The following is a 17,180-nucleotide window of genomic DNA, read 5'->3' as shown; positions in this document are numbered from 1 at the left end:
AGTCCGACCAAATCGCCGACATTGCGAGCCGTCACAAAACAACCCCTTATAACCGTAACACCGTGTGGAGCAGAAGCAATAGTATTATCCCCAATAAAAACAGAGTACGCCCTTCCCCACATTTCCGCGGAAAGGTCACATGGAGAGTCAAGCACAGGGGTAACAAACGATCAAAAAGTACAGAAGATGTCGCCAACAAACCCCGAATATGGATTTCAAAAAGATTCTCCGCCCAAGCCATCCAATAATTCGTCGTTACTCGTAATTCTCGACCAAATCCGAAAATGGAATATTACTTTTGAAAATGGAATGGACCCTATTGGATTCGTAGAACGTGTAGAAGAAATGGCTGAAATGTACATCGTGGAATTGAATCAAATAATTAAAGTAATGCCAGAGTTGTTACGAGGTAAAGCTTTAATCTGGCTAAGGAACAACAACCGACACTGGACTACCTGGAACGAATTTAAGAGTGATTTTCTGAAATTCTTTTTGCCACCGAGATACTTTGAGAAATTGGAGGATGAAATTAGGAGAAGGATCCAGCGTAATAAGGAGCCGTTTAAGGAATATGTACTCTCTATACAGCATCTTATGCAGCACACCAATATGACCGAAGAACAAAAATTGGAACGAATTTTTAGAAACGCGCATTCGGATTATCAATGGTACATTCGCCGTAAAGACTTTACCACACTTTCGGAATTGATCTCCTTGGCAGACGAACTCGAAAGCATACCAAATAATTCTCGGTCAGAACAGCCTCGAAATCAACAAAACTATAATCGACGTGCGGACAACTCTAGAAATAACCTGTATTGCACCAATCAAGGTGACCAAGTGCTAAACGAAAGCTCATCCAATCCAGAAACGCAGCAGGATGAACCCCCGGCAAAGAAGAGTAACCAGAATATTACATCATTGCAATGTGAAGAATATCGCCTTACTGCAACTGTCTTAATAGAGGGGAAAGCTATTAAAGCAACTGTCGACACTGGTGCCACTAGCTGTTTTATAAAAAGAGAATTTGCGGAAAAAATCAAGAAAAGGTTTACTTATTCACGGCATGAGGCAAATGTTATCCTCGCAGACGGCACCACGGTGAACATCACAAGATCAACAGTGTTACCTGTTACATTTGGAAACCAAAGCTCAGATGTTACATTTCTCATCATGCCGCAATTCAAGGAAAACATCATATTGGGATTGGAATTTCTAAAACAGTTCCACACGACCATTCACTGCGCCGGTATAAGTGTCAAATTAAGTAAGCCAACCACATCAACGGAGCATTGTACCGTGGCTATAGGAGAGGAAACCCCATCAAAAGAGGTAATAGATACAATGACAGCTACGAATAATGTATCCCCCAGACCTAAATTCTTAAACGATGAATTGAGTAAAACGCAATGTGAGATCGTTGAAAATTTTCTGGCACAGGAACTCCCTAAGTTCCAACAATTAAATGGCCTATCGTCAATAGCTGAACATAAGATTGTAATGACCGACGATCGACCCATTAAATTAAGATATGCTCCGCGAAATCCTGCAATGCAAGCCGTGATTAATGCCGAAGTGAGAAAGCTCGAAGAACGAGGATGTATAGAGCCGTCTACAAGCCCATACTGTTTCCCCATCACATTAGTCAGAAAGAAAAATGGGAATTGGAGAACTTGTATGGATTTTCGCCAATTGAATAAACGTTCTGTTCCAGATGCCTACCCTTTACCCCGCATCGACACAATACTGAATCGACTACGGGATGCCAAATACGTGAGTAGCCTGGACCTTAAAGACGGATATTGGCAAATACCGATGGCGAAGGAGAGCAGAAAATACACGGCCTTTGCGGTAGCTGGTAAAGGTCTATATCAGTGGAAAGTGATGCCTTTCGGTTTGCATTCAGCACCGGCAACCTTCCAACGGGCATTAGATAGTGTGATTGGGCCTGAAATGGACCCCCACGCTTTTGCATACCTTGACGATATCATCGTCATTGGAAAAACGTTTGAGGAACACTTGCGGAACTTGAGAGAAGTGTTCAGAAGATTGCGATCAGCTAACCTGAGAATAAACATTGAGAAATGCGAATTTTTCAGAAAAGAAACGAAGTATTTAGGCCATGTTGTGAGTAGCGAGGGAATAAAGACGGATCCAGATAAAGTTGCCGCAATAGTGGAAATGAAACCTCCAACATCGGTAAAGGAGGTACGAAGATTTCTTGGAGTAGCATCTTGGTACCGAAGATTTGTCCCACAGTTTGCAACAATTTCACAACCATTGACTAGTCTTCTTAAAAAGGGAAAACATTGGAAATGGGGTCCCGAACAACAAGAAGCATTCTCAGACCTAAAAGCAAAGTTAACTGAAGCCCCCGTTCTGGCTTGTCCGGATTTCACAAAGACGTTCATATTGCAAACTGATGCCAGCAACTATGGCCTTGGAGCAGTTCTAACACAGGAGTTAGATAACGTGGAACGTGTCATAGCCTACGCCAGCAGACATTTAAAACAGGCTGAAAAGAACTACTCAGCGACTGAAAAGGAATGTCTAGCCATACTGTGGGGCATCAGACACATGAGACCCTATTTAGAGGGTTACCAGTTTATAGTTATTACCGATCATTTGGCCCTAAAATGGTTAAATTCTATTGAAAGCCCTACAGGTCGACTCGCACGTTGGGCTCTCGAGCTACAGCAATATAATTTTTTGATCAGATACCGCAGAGGAAAACAGAACGTTGTGGCGGATGCGCTTTCGAGAACACCTTTGGAAACGTTAGACCTAGCCACAGTAAACTATGACACCAGTCCGTGCCCATGGCTAGAAAAGTTGAAGGAAACCATAACCAAGAATCCGAAGAAGTATCCAGACTATACAATCATTGAGGGAAATGTTTATCGACATCTTCCCAAGCAAATAAACGATGAAGATTGCACACCATGGAAGCTGTGTGTGCCCACCGGATCAAGGATTCAGGTCCTTAGAGAAAATCATGACAGTGTCACCGGAGGTCATTTGGGAGTGCGAAAGACTAGCAACAAGGTGGCGAACCGATATTTTTGGCCTGGTATGTTCCAGGACATCAAACGTTATGTCCAGCAGTGCGAATGTTGCCAAAAATATAAAGTCAGCCAACAGAAACCAGCAGGGGAAATGTTGATAAGAATCCCGGAGGAACCATGGGCCACTATTTGTGCGGACTTCGTAGGACCCCTACCGCGATCTAAGCACGGTAACTCAATGCTACTCGTTATTATGGATAGATTCTCAAAATGGACGGAGTTGGTTCCATTGCGGAAGGCTACGACAGAGGGATTAATAAAGGCATGCAGAGAAAGAATTATTTCTAGATATGGGGTTCCAAAAATATTGATAACCGATAACGGAACCCAATTCACTAGCAACCAATTCGAAAAATTCCTAGCAGAAATGGGTATAAAGCATCAACTTACGGCTCCTTACACCCCGCAAGAGAACCCTACTGAAAGGACAAATCGGACAGTGAAAACAATGATAGCACAAGTTTCGAAACAACATAATACATGGGACGATATGCTGCCCGAAATAATGTTAGCCATAAACACTAGTGCATCAGAATCCACTGGATATTCGCCGGCATACCTGACACAAGGAAGAGAACCGCGACTGCCCCAGGCATTATATGATCAGCTCACAACAGGAACTGGTGCTAGAATAGTCTTACCAGAAGACCGGGCCCAGGAGTTGAAAGAAATATTTAAGATAGTGCGTCGAAACTTGGCAAAAGCATCTCAAAACCAGCGGAGACAGTACAACCTTAGACGACGAGTTTGGAAACCAAAGATTGGGGAGCAAGTTCTAGTTCGTCTACATCCTCAGTCGAAGGCCGTCGAAAATTTCGCCGCCAAACTAGCGCCCAAATACGGAGGGCCGTTTGTCGTACAAAAATTCCAATCTCCAGTAATCGTTGTAGTCCGAGGAAAAGACAACATCACCCGCGTCGCACACTTAAGTGAAATTAAGCCTTTTTATGAAGAACAAAATTAAATTGTAGACATAGAAGTAGAATGTTGATTGTAGTTCCACTTACGTTTATGTGATGCCATTTCATTATAATTTCTTACTTTATTTTAGACATTAAATTGACAATACCCAAACTAATCAGTGTCCTAATATAAGCCCATACTTCAAAGACCATCGCAATTCTCAAAATTTCAACATCACGATGGAGCAAGATAGCCCCAACACGAAAAAAATTCAAACGGGCGAAGGAGAATAATAGCACACCAAGTACAATCAAATTGCCAGTCACTGAAATCCCAACTGAGTCAACGCCATCGTCCTCGACAGACAATCCCGTGAACAATAACACATTTCTCGAACTGCCAAATTATCCCGAAAACCTACAAAGCCGTATCGAGAAGTTTAAAAACAATTGGAAAAAGGGACACAAACTGAAGCGAATTGTTAAACAAGATGGCAAGCAGTACCGCATAATAATATCAGCAGACGGGGTAGTGAAGGTATCTCTCCGAACTTCTGCAATTGGTCTCTAACATACCTTCCTATTCGACCGAGATATAGTCGAACCAAAGTGCCCATGTCGGAGAAATAAAAGGTTACATAACACCCTAGGGCTTCCTGGCTATTGAAACCCAATAGCAATAGAGAAAGCAAATCAAGGAATCAAAAATCAGAGGGAGGAAGAGATGCCATGTAACGCCCAAAAGTCATGCTTTCGTTTTTGGGGTACATTATTATTGTTCCCTAGTAGAAAGAAGTATACTTAAAATACAACATTGGAACCCCTGGTGGCAAATGGCGGAACTACGCAAAACTGTCAGATTGGGATCAGCTGCTGTCATGAGAAAACAACAATCGTTGTCCAGCCAAAAAGGTATAAAAGGAGACGCATTTCACCCAATCGGGATCAGTCTTCTGTTGATGGCTGGTAAGTCAAGTGTGATTGGGAGGAAGAAAAGGCGCGCAACCTCGGTTGAATTGAGTCTTAGTAAGCCAAACAATAAGCCTTGACTATTTGTGGTGACTGGACTGGACTGAACGCAGGGTCAAGTGAGGGTTGTAGCAATACTCCCTATTCTTCGGGCTGCGTTGACGGCGACTGAACGCAGGGTCAAGTGAGGGTTGTAGCAATACTCCCTATTCTTCGGGCTGCGTTGACGGCGACTGAACGCAGGGTCAAGTGAGGGTTGTAGCAATACTCCCTATTCTTCGGGCTGCGTTGACGGCGACTGAACGCAGGGTCAAGTGAGGGTTGTAGCAATACTCCCTATTCTTCGGGCTGCGTTGACGGCGACTGAACGCAGGGTCAAGTGAGGGTTGTAGCAATACTCCCTATTCTTCGGGCTGCGTTGACGGCGACTGAACGCAGGGTCAAGTGAGGGTTGTAGCAATACTCCCTATTCTTCGGGCTGCGTTGACGGCGACTGAACGCAGGGTCAAGTGAGGGTTGTAGCAATACTCCCTATTCTTCGGGCTGCGTTGACGGCGACTGAACGCAGGGTCAAGTGAGGGTTGTAGCAATACTCCCTATTCTTCGGGCTGCGTTGACGGCGACTGAACGCAGGGTCAAGTGAGGGTTGTAGCAATACTCCCTATTCTTCGGGCTGCGTTGACGGCGACTGAACGCAGGGTCGAGTGAGGGCTGTAGCAATACTCCCTATTCTTCGGGCTGCGTTGACGGCGACTGACGTACTCATCGGGCTGCTGCTGTGCCAAAGCTGCCGCCACCCGATTCGTCGTGCGCGTATTCATCGGGCCGCCGCTGTGCCAAGCTGCCGCCACTACTACTCGCCGCTGACGTATTCATCGGGCCGCCGCTGTGCCAAAGCCGCCGCCACCCTATTCGCCGCTCGCCTATTCATCGGGCCGCCGCTGTGCCAAAGCCGCCGCCACCCTATTCGCCGCTCGCCTATTCATCGGGCCGCCGCTGTGCCAAAGCCGCCGCCACCCTATTCGTCGCTCGCCTATTCATCGGGCCGCCGCTGTGCCAAGCTGCCGCCACTACTACTCGCCGCTGACGTATTCATCGGGCCGCCGCTGTGCCAAAGCCGCCGCCACCCTATTCGTCGCTCGCCTATTCATCGGGCCGCCGCTGTGCCAAGCTGCCGCCACTACTACTCGCCGCTGACGTATTCATCGGGCCGCCACTGTGCCAAAGCCGCCGCCACCCTATTCGTCGCTCGCCTATTCATCGGGCCGCCGCTGTGCCAAGCTGCCGCCACTACTACTCGCCGCTGACGTATTCATCGGGCCGCCGCTGTGCCACAGCCGCCGCCACCCTATTCGTCGCTCGCCTATTCATCGGGCCGCCGCTGTGCCAAGCTGCCGCCACTACTACTCGCCGCTGACGTATTCATCGGGCCGCCGCTGTGCCAAAGCCGCCGCCACCCTATTCGTCGCTCGCCTATTCATCGGGCCGCCGCTGTGCCAAGCTGCCGCCACTCTATTCGTCGCTCGCCTATTCATCGGGCCGCCGCTGTGCCAAGCTGCCACCACTGCTACCCGTTTATTAACATTTCGACTGAACTTTGTGATTTAGTGTTCTTCGTAAAAAGTTCTGAACGTGATTTTATTGTGTTTAGTGTAGTGTTTAGTGTTATTTAAGGAAATAAATTTATAACGTTTTAAGAAAATATTTTTGCTTCGCTCTCTCTCTCTTTATGTCCTAACAAATAAATTTTTGTGACGACTCTGGCCCCCGCTGAACCTACCCCAGCTTCAAAGTGAAAACACGTCGTCACAGATTTTAGGAGGTATTCTATGGGTAGACTAACTTTAAGAAGTCTTCTATATATAGAAAATCTTTGGGATGTTGTTAGAAGTCCATTTTTGTATAGTATGTGTAGAACGTATGTGAACCTATGTGTCAGAGAATTTTAGGAGATCTTCTTTATAAAGCAGATCTTTGGGAAGTCGTCTATAGTTCGGAAAACTTTTGGATGTCCCCTCCATTTGTATTTTTTTATTCTAACATGAAATACTTTTAATATTTCAAAATTCAATATTATGCAAATAAAATTCGAAGAATTTTAAAAGTTCACTGACAACCAAAATCCATAAATCTGTCAAAACCATATTAAGGGTATTGAAAATCTTTGTTTTCATATATAAATATGTTTGTATTTTTTTTTCTCTCTCAAATTACGATGTCTATTCAAAATTCTTTGTTTTCATTGGCTCGAAAATAGATCTACACTAATAAAGTATCGTATCGAATTCATGCTTCTCGTTAGCGTACTGCTACTATTTTGCATATTTGAATTGTTTAGAAGTTTTGTTTTTCAGGTTTTGACGGCAAACAGACGTCAAGTCACACGACGTCTTCGTAGTCTTTTTTTTTGGTTGTGCAAATTTTTTTTTTTTTGAAAAAGAAGTCCCATATTTCAAAAAAAAAACGAAACACTTTTATTTCAAGTTTTCAGAATGTTTGTTTTCGTTTAATTGTTGTTGTTTTTTTTGTTTTTTTTTCAGCTTCTATGCAAAATTGCTAATGAGATACAATGGCAACAAAGTTTTTGAGATTTTTGAATAGCTCACACTAGAGTATAACCAAAAAATACAACTCGTTCTATTTAAATAATATAAATCAATTGCTGTTTCTTTGTGTTGAAGCATAAAATTACTCGATTTGTTGTTTTGAAAAAGAAAGACAGATACCTTTCTCTTTAGAATTTTATACATATTTAGTTTTTTTTTTTTATTTTGAATAATATTCCCAATATTTTGGGCTTATTTTGCAATTTTAAAACCAGTAAAGAAAGTTTTAAAGTCAAGCAGGGCCGACGTTGTGATACCCTACACGACTTTGTTAATTTAGTAGAGCTCCACATAACAATTAAAAGTTTTTATGGGAGAATTCAATCATACACGCTATGATTATAATTATCATTTAAAGTTCAAAGGACTAAATATGCCGAAGCATTTGTATCTTTTAAATTCGGACTTGCATTGCCCATTTGATATATATATGGGAGCAATATTTAAACCTGAACCGATCTTGATAAAATTTGGCAAAGATGTTTCTGAGCAGTATTTGATATATTTCCCTGAATATCGTTGTTACAGAGTGCATATTACGGCTGTGGGTAACAAATATAACAAATCGTATGAACAATATATATGGTAGCCATAGCTATATCTGAACCGATCTTCAGCAAATTTGACATACTAGCTTCTAGACTCAATTCGGTCGTAAGTGCCAAATTTCATGTCATTTGGCCATGTATTTGACGTTTGGTGCACAATAAAAAGTAAATCGGTCGAAGTTATATATGGGAGATATATCCAAATCTGAACCGATCTCGATAAAATTTGGCAAAGATATTTCTGAGCTGTATTTGATATATTTCCCCAAATATTGCTGTTACAGAGTGCATATTACGGCTGCGGAGGACAAAAATAACAAATCGGATGAACAAGATATATGGGAGCTATAGCTATATCTGAACCGATTTCGATCAAATTTGTCATACATATTTTCAGGCCTAATTTTGGTGTATGTACAAAGTTCCATACAATTAGGGCTGATATTACACGTTTGGTGCACAATAAAAGGCAAATCGGACGAAGATATATATGGGAGCTATATCTAAATTTTGACCGATTATCTCCAATTTCAATAGGGTTCGTCCTTGGTTTGTCCAAATGATTTGTGCAAAATTTCATCTGGATCGGGTAATAAATGCGAACCGTACTTTGTTCACAAAAATACATGGACAGAAGGATAGACGGACGGACGGACATGCATAAATCGACTCAGAATGTGATTCTATGCAGATCATCAAAAGGAACTATGGGTCTATCTCGTTTCCTTTTGCCTGTTACAAACAAATGCACAAAGACATAATACCCTGACCACCTTGTGGTGTAGGGTATAATTATGGCTTAAATCTGATTTTATGAGGCAAATTTATGTGCCACACTTTTGGTTTTTTTTTTTTTCAATTTTAATTTGAAATTGTTTATATATGCTAAATATTTTTATATTCTTTTTTGTTTCTTATATTTCTTTTGGGTTTTCCTCTTTTTTTTTCTAAAATTTATTCGTAATAAAAATTTCCAATGACTCAGTACCTGCTTGAGATTTCAATTGGCATTTCATGAACTGTTTCGTTTGTCCGGGCTTTGAAATTCTATTTTTTGATTATTTCTGGCTTTTTTGGTATTTTGTGTGTTTGTGTTTATTATGGTTTGTAGGTGTCTTCCGTTTCATGCCAAGAATTCTAATAATTCGTTCAAACACAACAACAACACCAAAAAAACATTTTAACCATGACATTGTCTTGTGGACTTCTTAAAGTCAAAGCCATTGAATACGCTGTGAATGTTATTGGCTTTTGGACATTTTAAAAATTCAAATTAAATTTCATATTTTTTTTATGATCGTTTTTGGAAAGGTTAAAGACTGCATTTCAAGATTTTATAAATGTTGTGAAGTCAAGGAGTGTTTATGTATTTTTATTTATATTGATACGGTCTAGATTTTTGCGATTCTAAAATGAATAATCTTATTCGATTTTTCTAAAAAAGAAGTCGTGAAAAAAGAAAAGAAATCGAATGTTTACTCCAGCTGTTATCTACTTGCTTCAATGCCGTTTTCAGGGCTCGATTTGGTAGCAATGTTTCAAAATTTTTTTCAAAAAGGTACAATCTTGAAATTTTGCATGAGGGTCTGTCTTGGTGCGTAGGCATGTGAAAAGGCTGAATTTTTTTGGAATTCATACTAAATGGGTACGAAAAGTACTAAGAATTGAATATTTTTGGTATTTGACAAACGGAATGAGCGGAATGAAGAATCCCAGATGAAGGCAGGATAGATGTACCAAAGGGTTTTTTTAAATTTCAACTTCAAGGTTACGAAAAGTTCTTAAATGCTCTTAAACTTCTAAAATGGTACCATTTGGTATTATGAGAACGAATGAAGATAAAAATGGGTTTGGAAATGGGATCTAAGTGAGAAGAGGAACTTTACTAAGTTTGGAAAAGTTTGGTTTATGGTGAACGAATGAAGGTGGAATTTTGAAATTTTGTCTTGGGGCACCAACAGGTTTTGTGATAAGCAGGAGGTTTTGAAAATGTGTACAACTATATTTGGTACAATTTGGTACTACAAATAGTGCTTGAAACTGAAAATTGGTATTAGGATCGCTATTTATGTATAGCCTGGACCTATGAAGGTGGTTTCGAAAATGTGTACTATAATTGTTTGGACATAACTAAATGGTAGTGTATTTTGTATAGGGCGGGATAAAAATCTGAAATTTGACATTTAGATTACTGATGGCATCTGCGTTTGAGATTAGGCGGTGGTTTGGGAATGCGTGCCATATTTGTACAAAAAGTACTAAATGGCACTAAATTTGGTACCATTGCTTCATGGGATAGGGAGATATGGAGATGGTTTTGGAAATGTGTACGATAATTGTGCGAAAAGTACTGAATAGTACTAAATCTGATATTGGGTGAAATAATAAAGTTGAAATCTTGAAATTTTATATAGACATCGCTGTTGGTGACTGTGGTTAGGATATGGATGTATTTTTGGAAATATCTACCATCGCTGTTCATGTGTAGCCTTGGTTTTGAAAGTGTGCATTATAAATATACGAAAAGTACTAAATTGGGTCTTGCTTGAAGGGTAGCAGATAAAATTCATTAATTTGATATTTAGATTACTGATAGTAACTGCATTTGAGATTTGAGGCGGTTGTTTGGAAATTTGTCCTACATTTTTACGAATGTTCTAAATTTGGTATTGGGTGGAGGGAGGTGGCTGGAATTTTTGATATTGAGGTCTTTGTTGGTATCTGGATTTTTAGTACGATGTATAATGTTTTAATTTTAAAAATGTCTAACTGAATAAATTGTGCATTTTGAGTACTAAACAAAGACCTAACACGAATTTTTGAAATGAGTCTTAAATTTTAAGGTTGACATTTCGCTGTCGAAGTACCGGACATTTGCTAGTGATGCTTGTTTTGGTCTAGAAAATTGTTGCTGCAATAAGTTATTTTATCAGGTTTATCAGATTGGAATCACTTTTCACATGCAGCACAATTTAAACGAGATAGACCCACTTATGTTACTTTTGAGGATCTTCATAGAATCAATTTCTGAGTCGATTAATGCATATCTATCCGTCTGCCTAATCTGTCCGTCCATTTATTTTAGCGAAAAAAAATTGTTGGTCGCATTTATTATCCGATTGAGATGAACATTTTCAAACAATATTTGACGAATCCAATATCAGTGCAAATGACCCGAATTTAGGCACATCCAACCAAATTCAGTCTTGAAGCAAGTACATCAAATTTGTTGAAAATCGGTTCAGATATAGCTCCCATATATATTCTCAATCCGCTTTCAGATTTATTAGGCAAATAACGGCAACATTCGGTATTTTTAAAATTTTAACGGAATTTTTAACTAATTTTTTTTATTTGAAAATTGCCAAATTCGTTCCAAATGGTGGAGGGTATTCAAAGTTCAGCCCGGCTGAACTTACAGCTTTATTATACCCTACACCACAAGGTGGTCAGGGTATTATGTCTTTGTGCATTTGTTTGTAACAGGCAGAAGGAAACGAGATAGACCCATAGTTCCTTTTTATGATCTGCATAGAATCACATTCTGAGTCGATTTATACATGTCCGTCCGTCTGTCCGTCTGTCCGTCTGTCCGTCTGTCCGTCCGTCTGCTCGATCCAGATGCAATTTTGCAAAGATCTTTTGTTTGGCCCAAGGACGAACCCTATTGAAATTGGAGATAATCGGTCAAAACTTAGATATAGCTCTCATATATATCTTGGTCCGATTTGCCTTTTATTGTGCACCAAACGTGTAATATCAGCACGAATTGTATGGAATTTTGCATATACACCCAAATTAGGCCTGAAAATATGTATGCCAAATTTGATCGAAATCGGTTCAGATATAGCTATAGCTCCCATATATATTGTTCATCCGATTTGTTATTTTTGTCCTCCGCAGCCGTAATATGCACTCTGCAACAACAATATTTGGGGAAATATATCAAATACAGCTCAGAAATACATTTACTAAATTTTATCGAGATCAGGTCAGATTTGGATAAAGCTTCCATATATAACTTCGTCCGATTTACCTTTTATTGTGCACCAAACGTCTAATATATGTCCAAATGGGATGAAATTTGGCACTTACGACCGAATTGAGTCTAGAAGCTAGTATGTCAAATTTGGTGAAGATCGGTTCAGATATAGCTATAGCTCCCACATATATTGTTCATCCGATTTGTTATATTTGTTGCCCACAGCCGTAATATGCACTCTGTAACAACAATATTTTGGGAACCATATCAAATACAGCTCAGAAATATCTTTGCCAAAATTTATCGAGATCGGTTCTGACTTGGATATAGCTCCCATATATATCTTTATCCGATTTCAAATTAATTGTGCACCAAATGGGCAATACAAGTCCGAATTTAAAAGATACAAATGCTTCGGCATATTTAGTCCTTTGAACTTTAAATTATAATTATAATCATAGCGTGTATGATTGAATTCTCCCATAAAAACTTTTAATTGTTATGTGGAGCTCTACTTAATTAGCAAAGTGGTGTAGGGTATCATAAAGTCGGCCCCGCCCGACTTTAAGACTTTCTTTACTGGTTTTTATTTCTTAATTTTCAATAGATGTGTTTTTGTCAAGATTTTTGATTCTATAACAGTTCTCAGCCTAGTAAGAGTCACAGATTTCACTGATTTTCAGGAGATAGATACTCTCTCGAAAATATTTTCATTAAAATAATTTCTTTGGTCTTTCAAAGTTTTTTTTTCGCACTTAACATATATTTTTTGTGAGATTATCAAAATTTTAACGTAACATTTTCAAAAAAATCGTTATTCCATCTAGAATTTGCAATTGAAGGTTTGTGGCTTAAGTCTTTTGTTTCGATCACATTTTCCATCTAAAGAAGCTGTAAATTCACAGGTGTTATAAATTTTTATTTTATATTTTTCAAAAGAAAAGAAACTAAATATTTTTTTAAATGTTGACTTTTTATAAATTTTCAAACAATTTTGTGTAAAGTTTGTCTCTTAAGTCTTTCGTTTTTTATTCGGAGTTGTTGGCATATCATACAGTATTATAAATAATGTCCCAATATCAATGAGATATTTCATAAAATTTATATTCAAACATTTTGGATTTAAAGTTTGTGTCTTAAGTCTTTTGTTTGGCAAAATGTTTTATTTATTCACTTAAGTAAATTTTTTAAAATGACATATACTTTTTGTCTAGTATTTCAATTTTAATTTTTGCATAAAAAATGTAAATCAAGTTTGTGTCTTAGGTCTTTTGTTTGACATATAAGGTTATTTATTTTTTTTTCAGGAATGTGAGTTTGTTTTTCTAATTTCAAAAACATGAAATTTGAACTTTTAAGCGAAGCACACATTTTTTGTTTTTTAACTTCTAAAATATTTGAAAATTATTGCACTCACTTTCTTTTCAAAATTTTCTTTGGTTTAAAATTTTTTTTATATATTTTTGTTTTCCAATAATTCTTGTTTTTTTTTTTCAATTTCAAGATTTTTTCTTTTTCCACATTTTTAATTGTTGTTTCTTTACACTTTTTCACTGTCCATTTGTTTTTTTTTTTTTTTTTTTTTTTTGAGGAGAATTCTTTTTCTTCCGTCAATTTTATGTTCACAATTTTTTCCCTAATAGAGTTACAAATTTGGCAAATTACTTTAAATGGTGTTTAATTAAATTTTGCGAAAAAAGAAGATGGGCAAATTTGAAAAATTGTTTTTTTTTTTTTTTTTTTGAAGAACGACCGACTCAACGCGCACCAGTTGTCTTGTCTAACTGTTTTGTGAGAGAATTCATTTTAATTTTTTTTGGGGGCCTGGTGATTGTTGTTCTTGAATCACTTTGATTTAATTTTGCTAACCTTTATTTGTTATTGTTTTTTTTTTTTGTTTTATTTAAGGACTGCATTTAAATTGTTTTAAATTTTTGTATTGGGTTCTGGTTTAAACCGGAAGTTTTTGTTTTGTTTCATTTTATGTGTGTTACATTACAACAATGAAAAAAAAAACAATTGCAATAACAAATTTTGTTGTAATTTTATTTATTTTTTCCAAATTTAAAAGCTGTTACTGTTGTTGTTATTTTTTTTTAATTCTGAATGAATGACAGAACCCAAAAAAAAAAAAAAAAAAAATACAAATGAAAACAACAACTGATTTTGGTGATTCGGAAGATGAGGCTGCATACTTACGTTTTGTTTGTTGTTTTTGGTTGTGCTTGGCAAGTTTTGGGTTACAACAAATATTATTTGAAATTATGTTGTTGTTGTTGTTATTGTTAATATCACAATTTACTTATTTTTTGTGGTTAGTTTTTCTGATTAAAGAATTTCTTGTTAGTTGACTTTTGTGTTGTGATTTAATTTGTTTTTTTTTTATTCTGATTAGATTTAAATTTAATTTCTTTTGTTTACCGTTAATTCAAGTTATTAAGTTTAACGCTCGCTCGCACAAAGAACAAAAAAAAAACATCAACACTACAACAAATCCAATTTTGTGTTAACGCCTAACTTCGGAGGAGTTTGGTGTTTTTTCTTTTGTTGTGTAGTGTTCTTTGCTTTTGCGGACAAATTACTTGCGACTGACAGACAGACAGACCGACCAATCGACCGAGACAGACGACAGACAGACAGATAGATAGACAACGTATCGACCCGCTTTTCTTAGTCCACTAGAACCGATCTATCCGACAACAAGAATTAAACTGAAATCTATAGCCAGCCAGCAATTTGCTCATTTGAGTTTTTAAATAAACTTGAGATTGAGATTCTGTCGGGGTGATGCTGCTGCCGAGCAGTGGCTGCGACGCTGCGACCAATGGCTTAGCTGCTGAATTGGCGAAAAAACCCAAGTTGTGTGTGTGAATAATGTGTTAACGTAAAAAATCAGCCACTCCATTGTTGTTGTCTAGGTTTGCTGCAAAATTCGATGTTGTTGCTGCTGTTGTTGGTCTCTTGACATTGTTCCTGTTGTTGTTGAACTTGTCAACAGGTTGTTGTTTTTCTAGTAGCCGCTGATGACGGCTGCGTCAGCGTCCACGTCATTAGCATTTTCTGGGGAGCAGACGAGCCGCCATCGTTTGGCTTTGATTTTGCACGTCTCACGTCTACGCGGATTTTCGCCAGAGCGGATGGATGTGGCTGGAGTTTCCTAGCCCAGCAATGGTTTTGCCAATTTTTTGTTTGTTTGTTGACTTGCTATCTGAATTGGCCGTATTATACGATTCCATCCAGCGTCAAACACATTTTTTATTGATATGGTATGGAATTCTATTAAGGTGACTGCCGGATGGTTGTTATTGTTGTTCTTTGTTTGCTCACTTCATGGTGCTGTTGTTGTTGTTGTTGTGATAATTGTTTATGATGTGTTAAGTAACGCACGCCATGCACGATTCATTTTATTCTTTTCATAATCTGCCCGCTCGCTCACTCACGCGTCTGCACGGTGGCACTTTTGTTATGCGTGCTGTAGATCGATCTGTTGGAACGAACAAACGAACGAACGTTCGTCTGTCGGTTTGTTTGCAGAATATTAATTTAAATATTTGCTTGGCATTGTTTGTTTTGTTCTTGGCGGCATATAAAAATTTTGTCGTGCATTTTGGAGTCTTGACGGCAAATCGTCTTCCATTCTTTGATAACAAAATTTAATTGAATTCAATTTTCAATTTTTCTAAAGGCATAGAGATATTATCGTTTTCAAAAAAAAAAAAATTGAACCTCAACCATTTAATGAAGTCTATAAATCTGAAAGAAAAAGAATGGTATGCCTTCAGGCATTTTGAAAGTCTTTTTTTAAATTCAAGAGGCGTTACTCTTTTCTGTAAAAGGGAGTAATGGTTCATTGATTTCCATTAGGCTGGCGTGTGAAATACACTGGGAAGAGGTAGTTGCTTTCGTTACAAGATTCTTGGCCATGGATAAAAACAATTTTTTTAATTATTTTAATTAAAGGTTTTCTATCTATCAATAGGAGATCTACAGGTCTTCTATGCTCTGATAGAAGAGCTACAGGTCTTCTATGCTCCCATAGAAGAGCTACAGGTCTTCTATGCTCCCATAGAAGAGCTATAGGTCTTCTATGCTCCATAGAAGAGCTATAGGCCTTCTATGCTCCCATAGAAGAGCTATATGTCTTCTACGCTCCCATAGAAGAGCTATATGTCTTCTATGCTCTCATAGAAGAGCTCTAGGTCTTATACGCCCCCATATAAGATCTACAGGTCTTCTATGTTCCATAGAAAAGCTACAGCTCTTCTATGCTCCCATAGAAGAGCTACAGGTCTTCTATGGTCCCATAGAAGAGCTACAGGTCTTCTATGGTCCCATAGAAGAGCTACAGGTCTTCTATGGTCCCAAAGAAGAGCTATAGGTCTTCTATCCTCCCATAGAAGAGCTATAGATTTCCTATGCTCCCATAGAAGATCTACAGGTCTTCTATGTTCCATAGAAAAACTACAGGTCTTCTATGCTCCCATAGAAGATCTACAGGTCTTCTATGTTCCATAGAAAAAATACAGGTCTTCTATGCTCCCATAGAAGAGCTACAGGTCTTCTATGCTCCCATAGAAGAGCAATAGGTCTTCTATACTCCCAAAGAAAGCTACAGGTCTTCTGTGCTCCCATAGAAGAGCTACAGGTCTTCTGTGCTCCCATAGAAGAGCTACAGGTCTTCTGTGCTCCCATAGAAGAGCTACAGGTCTTTTACGGTCCCATAGTAGAGCTATAGGTCTACTATGCTCTCCTAGGTCTTCTATGCACCTTCCGGTCTTCTATGCTCCTATAGAAGAGCTACAGGTCTTCTACGACCCATAGAAGATCTACAGGTCTTCTATGTTCCATAGAAAAACAACAGGTCTTCTATGCTCCCATAGAAGAGCTATAGGTCTTCTATGCTCCCATAGAAGATCTATAGGTCTTCTATGCTCCCATAGAAGAGCTATAGGTCTTCTATGCTCCCATAGAAGAGCTATAGGTCTTCTATGCTCCCATAGAAGAGCTATAGGTCTTCTATGCTTCCATAGAAGAGCTATAGGTCTTCTATGCTCCCATAGAAGAGCTATAGGTCTTCTATGCTCCCATAGAAGAGCTATAGGTCTTCT

The 17,180-nt window shown here is 38.6% G+C and overlaps 1 protein-coding gene across 3 annotated transcripts in view; it reads right to left on the bottom strand.

The window, feature by feature from the left end:
- Nucleotides 1-17,180, bottom strand: part of LOC131800360 (dual specificity tyrosine-phosphorylation-regulated kinase 1A-like) — a 130,287-nt gene that overhangs the window by 10,365 nt on the left and 102,742 nt on the right. The window contains exon 1 of one of the 3 annotated variants that reach the window (XM_059126335.1): nt 14,272-14,788. The exons of 1 other annotated variant lie outside the window; for it this stretch is intronic. The gene's annotated coding sequence lies outside the window, so the exon portion shown is untranslated. Of the gene's footprint in view, nt 1-14,271; nt 14,789-17,180 lie in introns of those variants that run through there. One more of the 3 variants, XM_059126336.1, reaches the window with a different exon arrangement.

Source organism: Musca domestica, unplaced genomic scaffold (assembly GCF_030504385.1).
Source record: "Musca domestica strain aabys unplaced genomic scaffold, Musca_domestica.polishedcontigs.V.1.1 38, whole genome shotgun sequence".
In the NCBI taxonomy this organism is placed as follows: domain Eukaryota; kingdom Metazoa; phylum Arthropoda; class Insecta; order Diptera; family Muscidae; genus Musca; species Musca domestica.
This window is presented reverse-complemented; position numbering and strand designations above follow the sequence as displayed.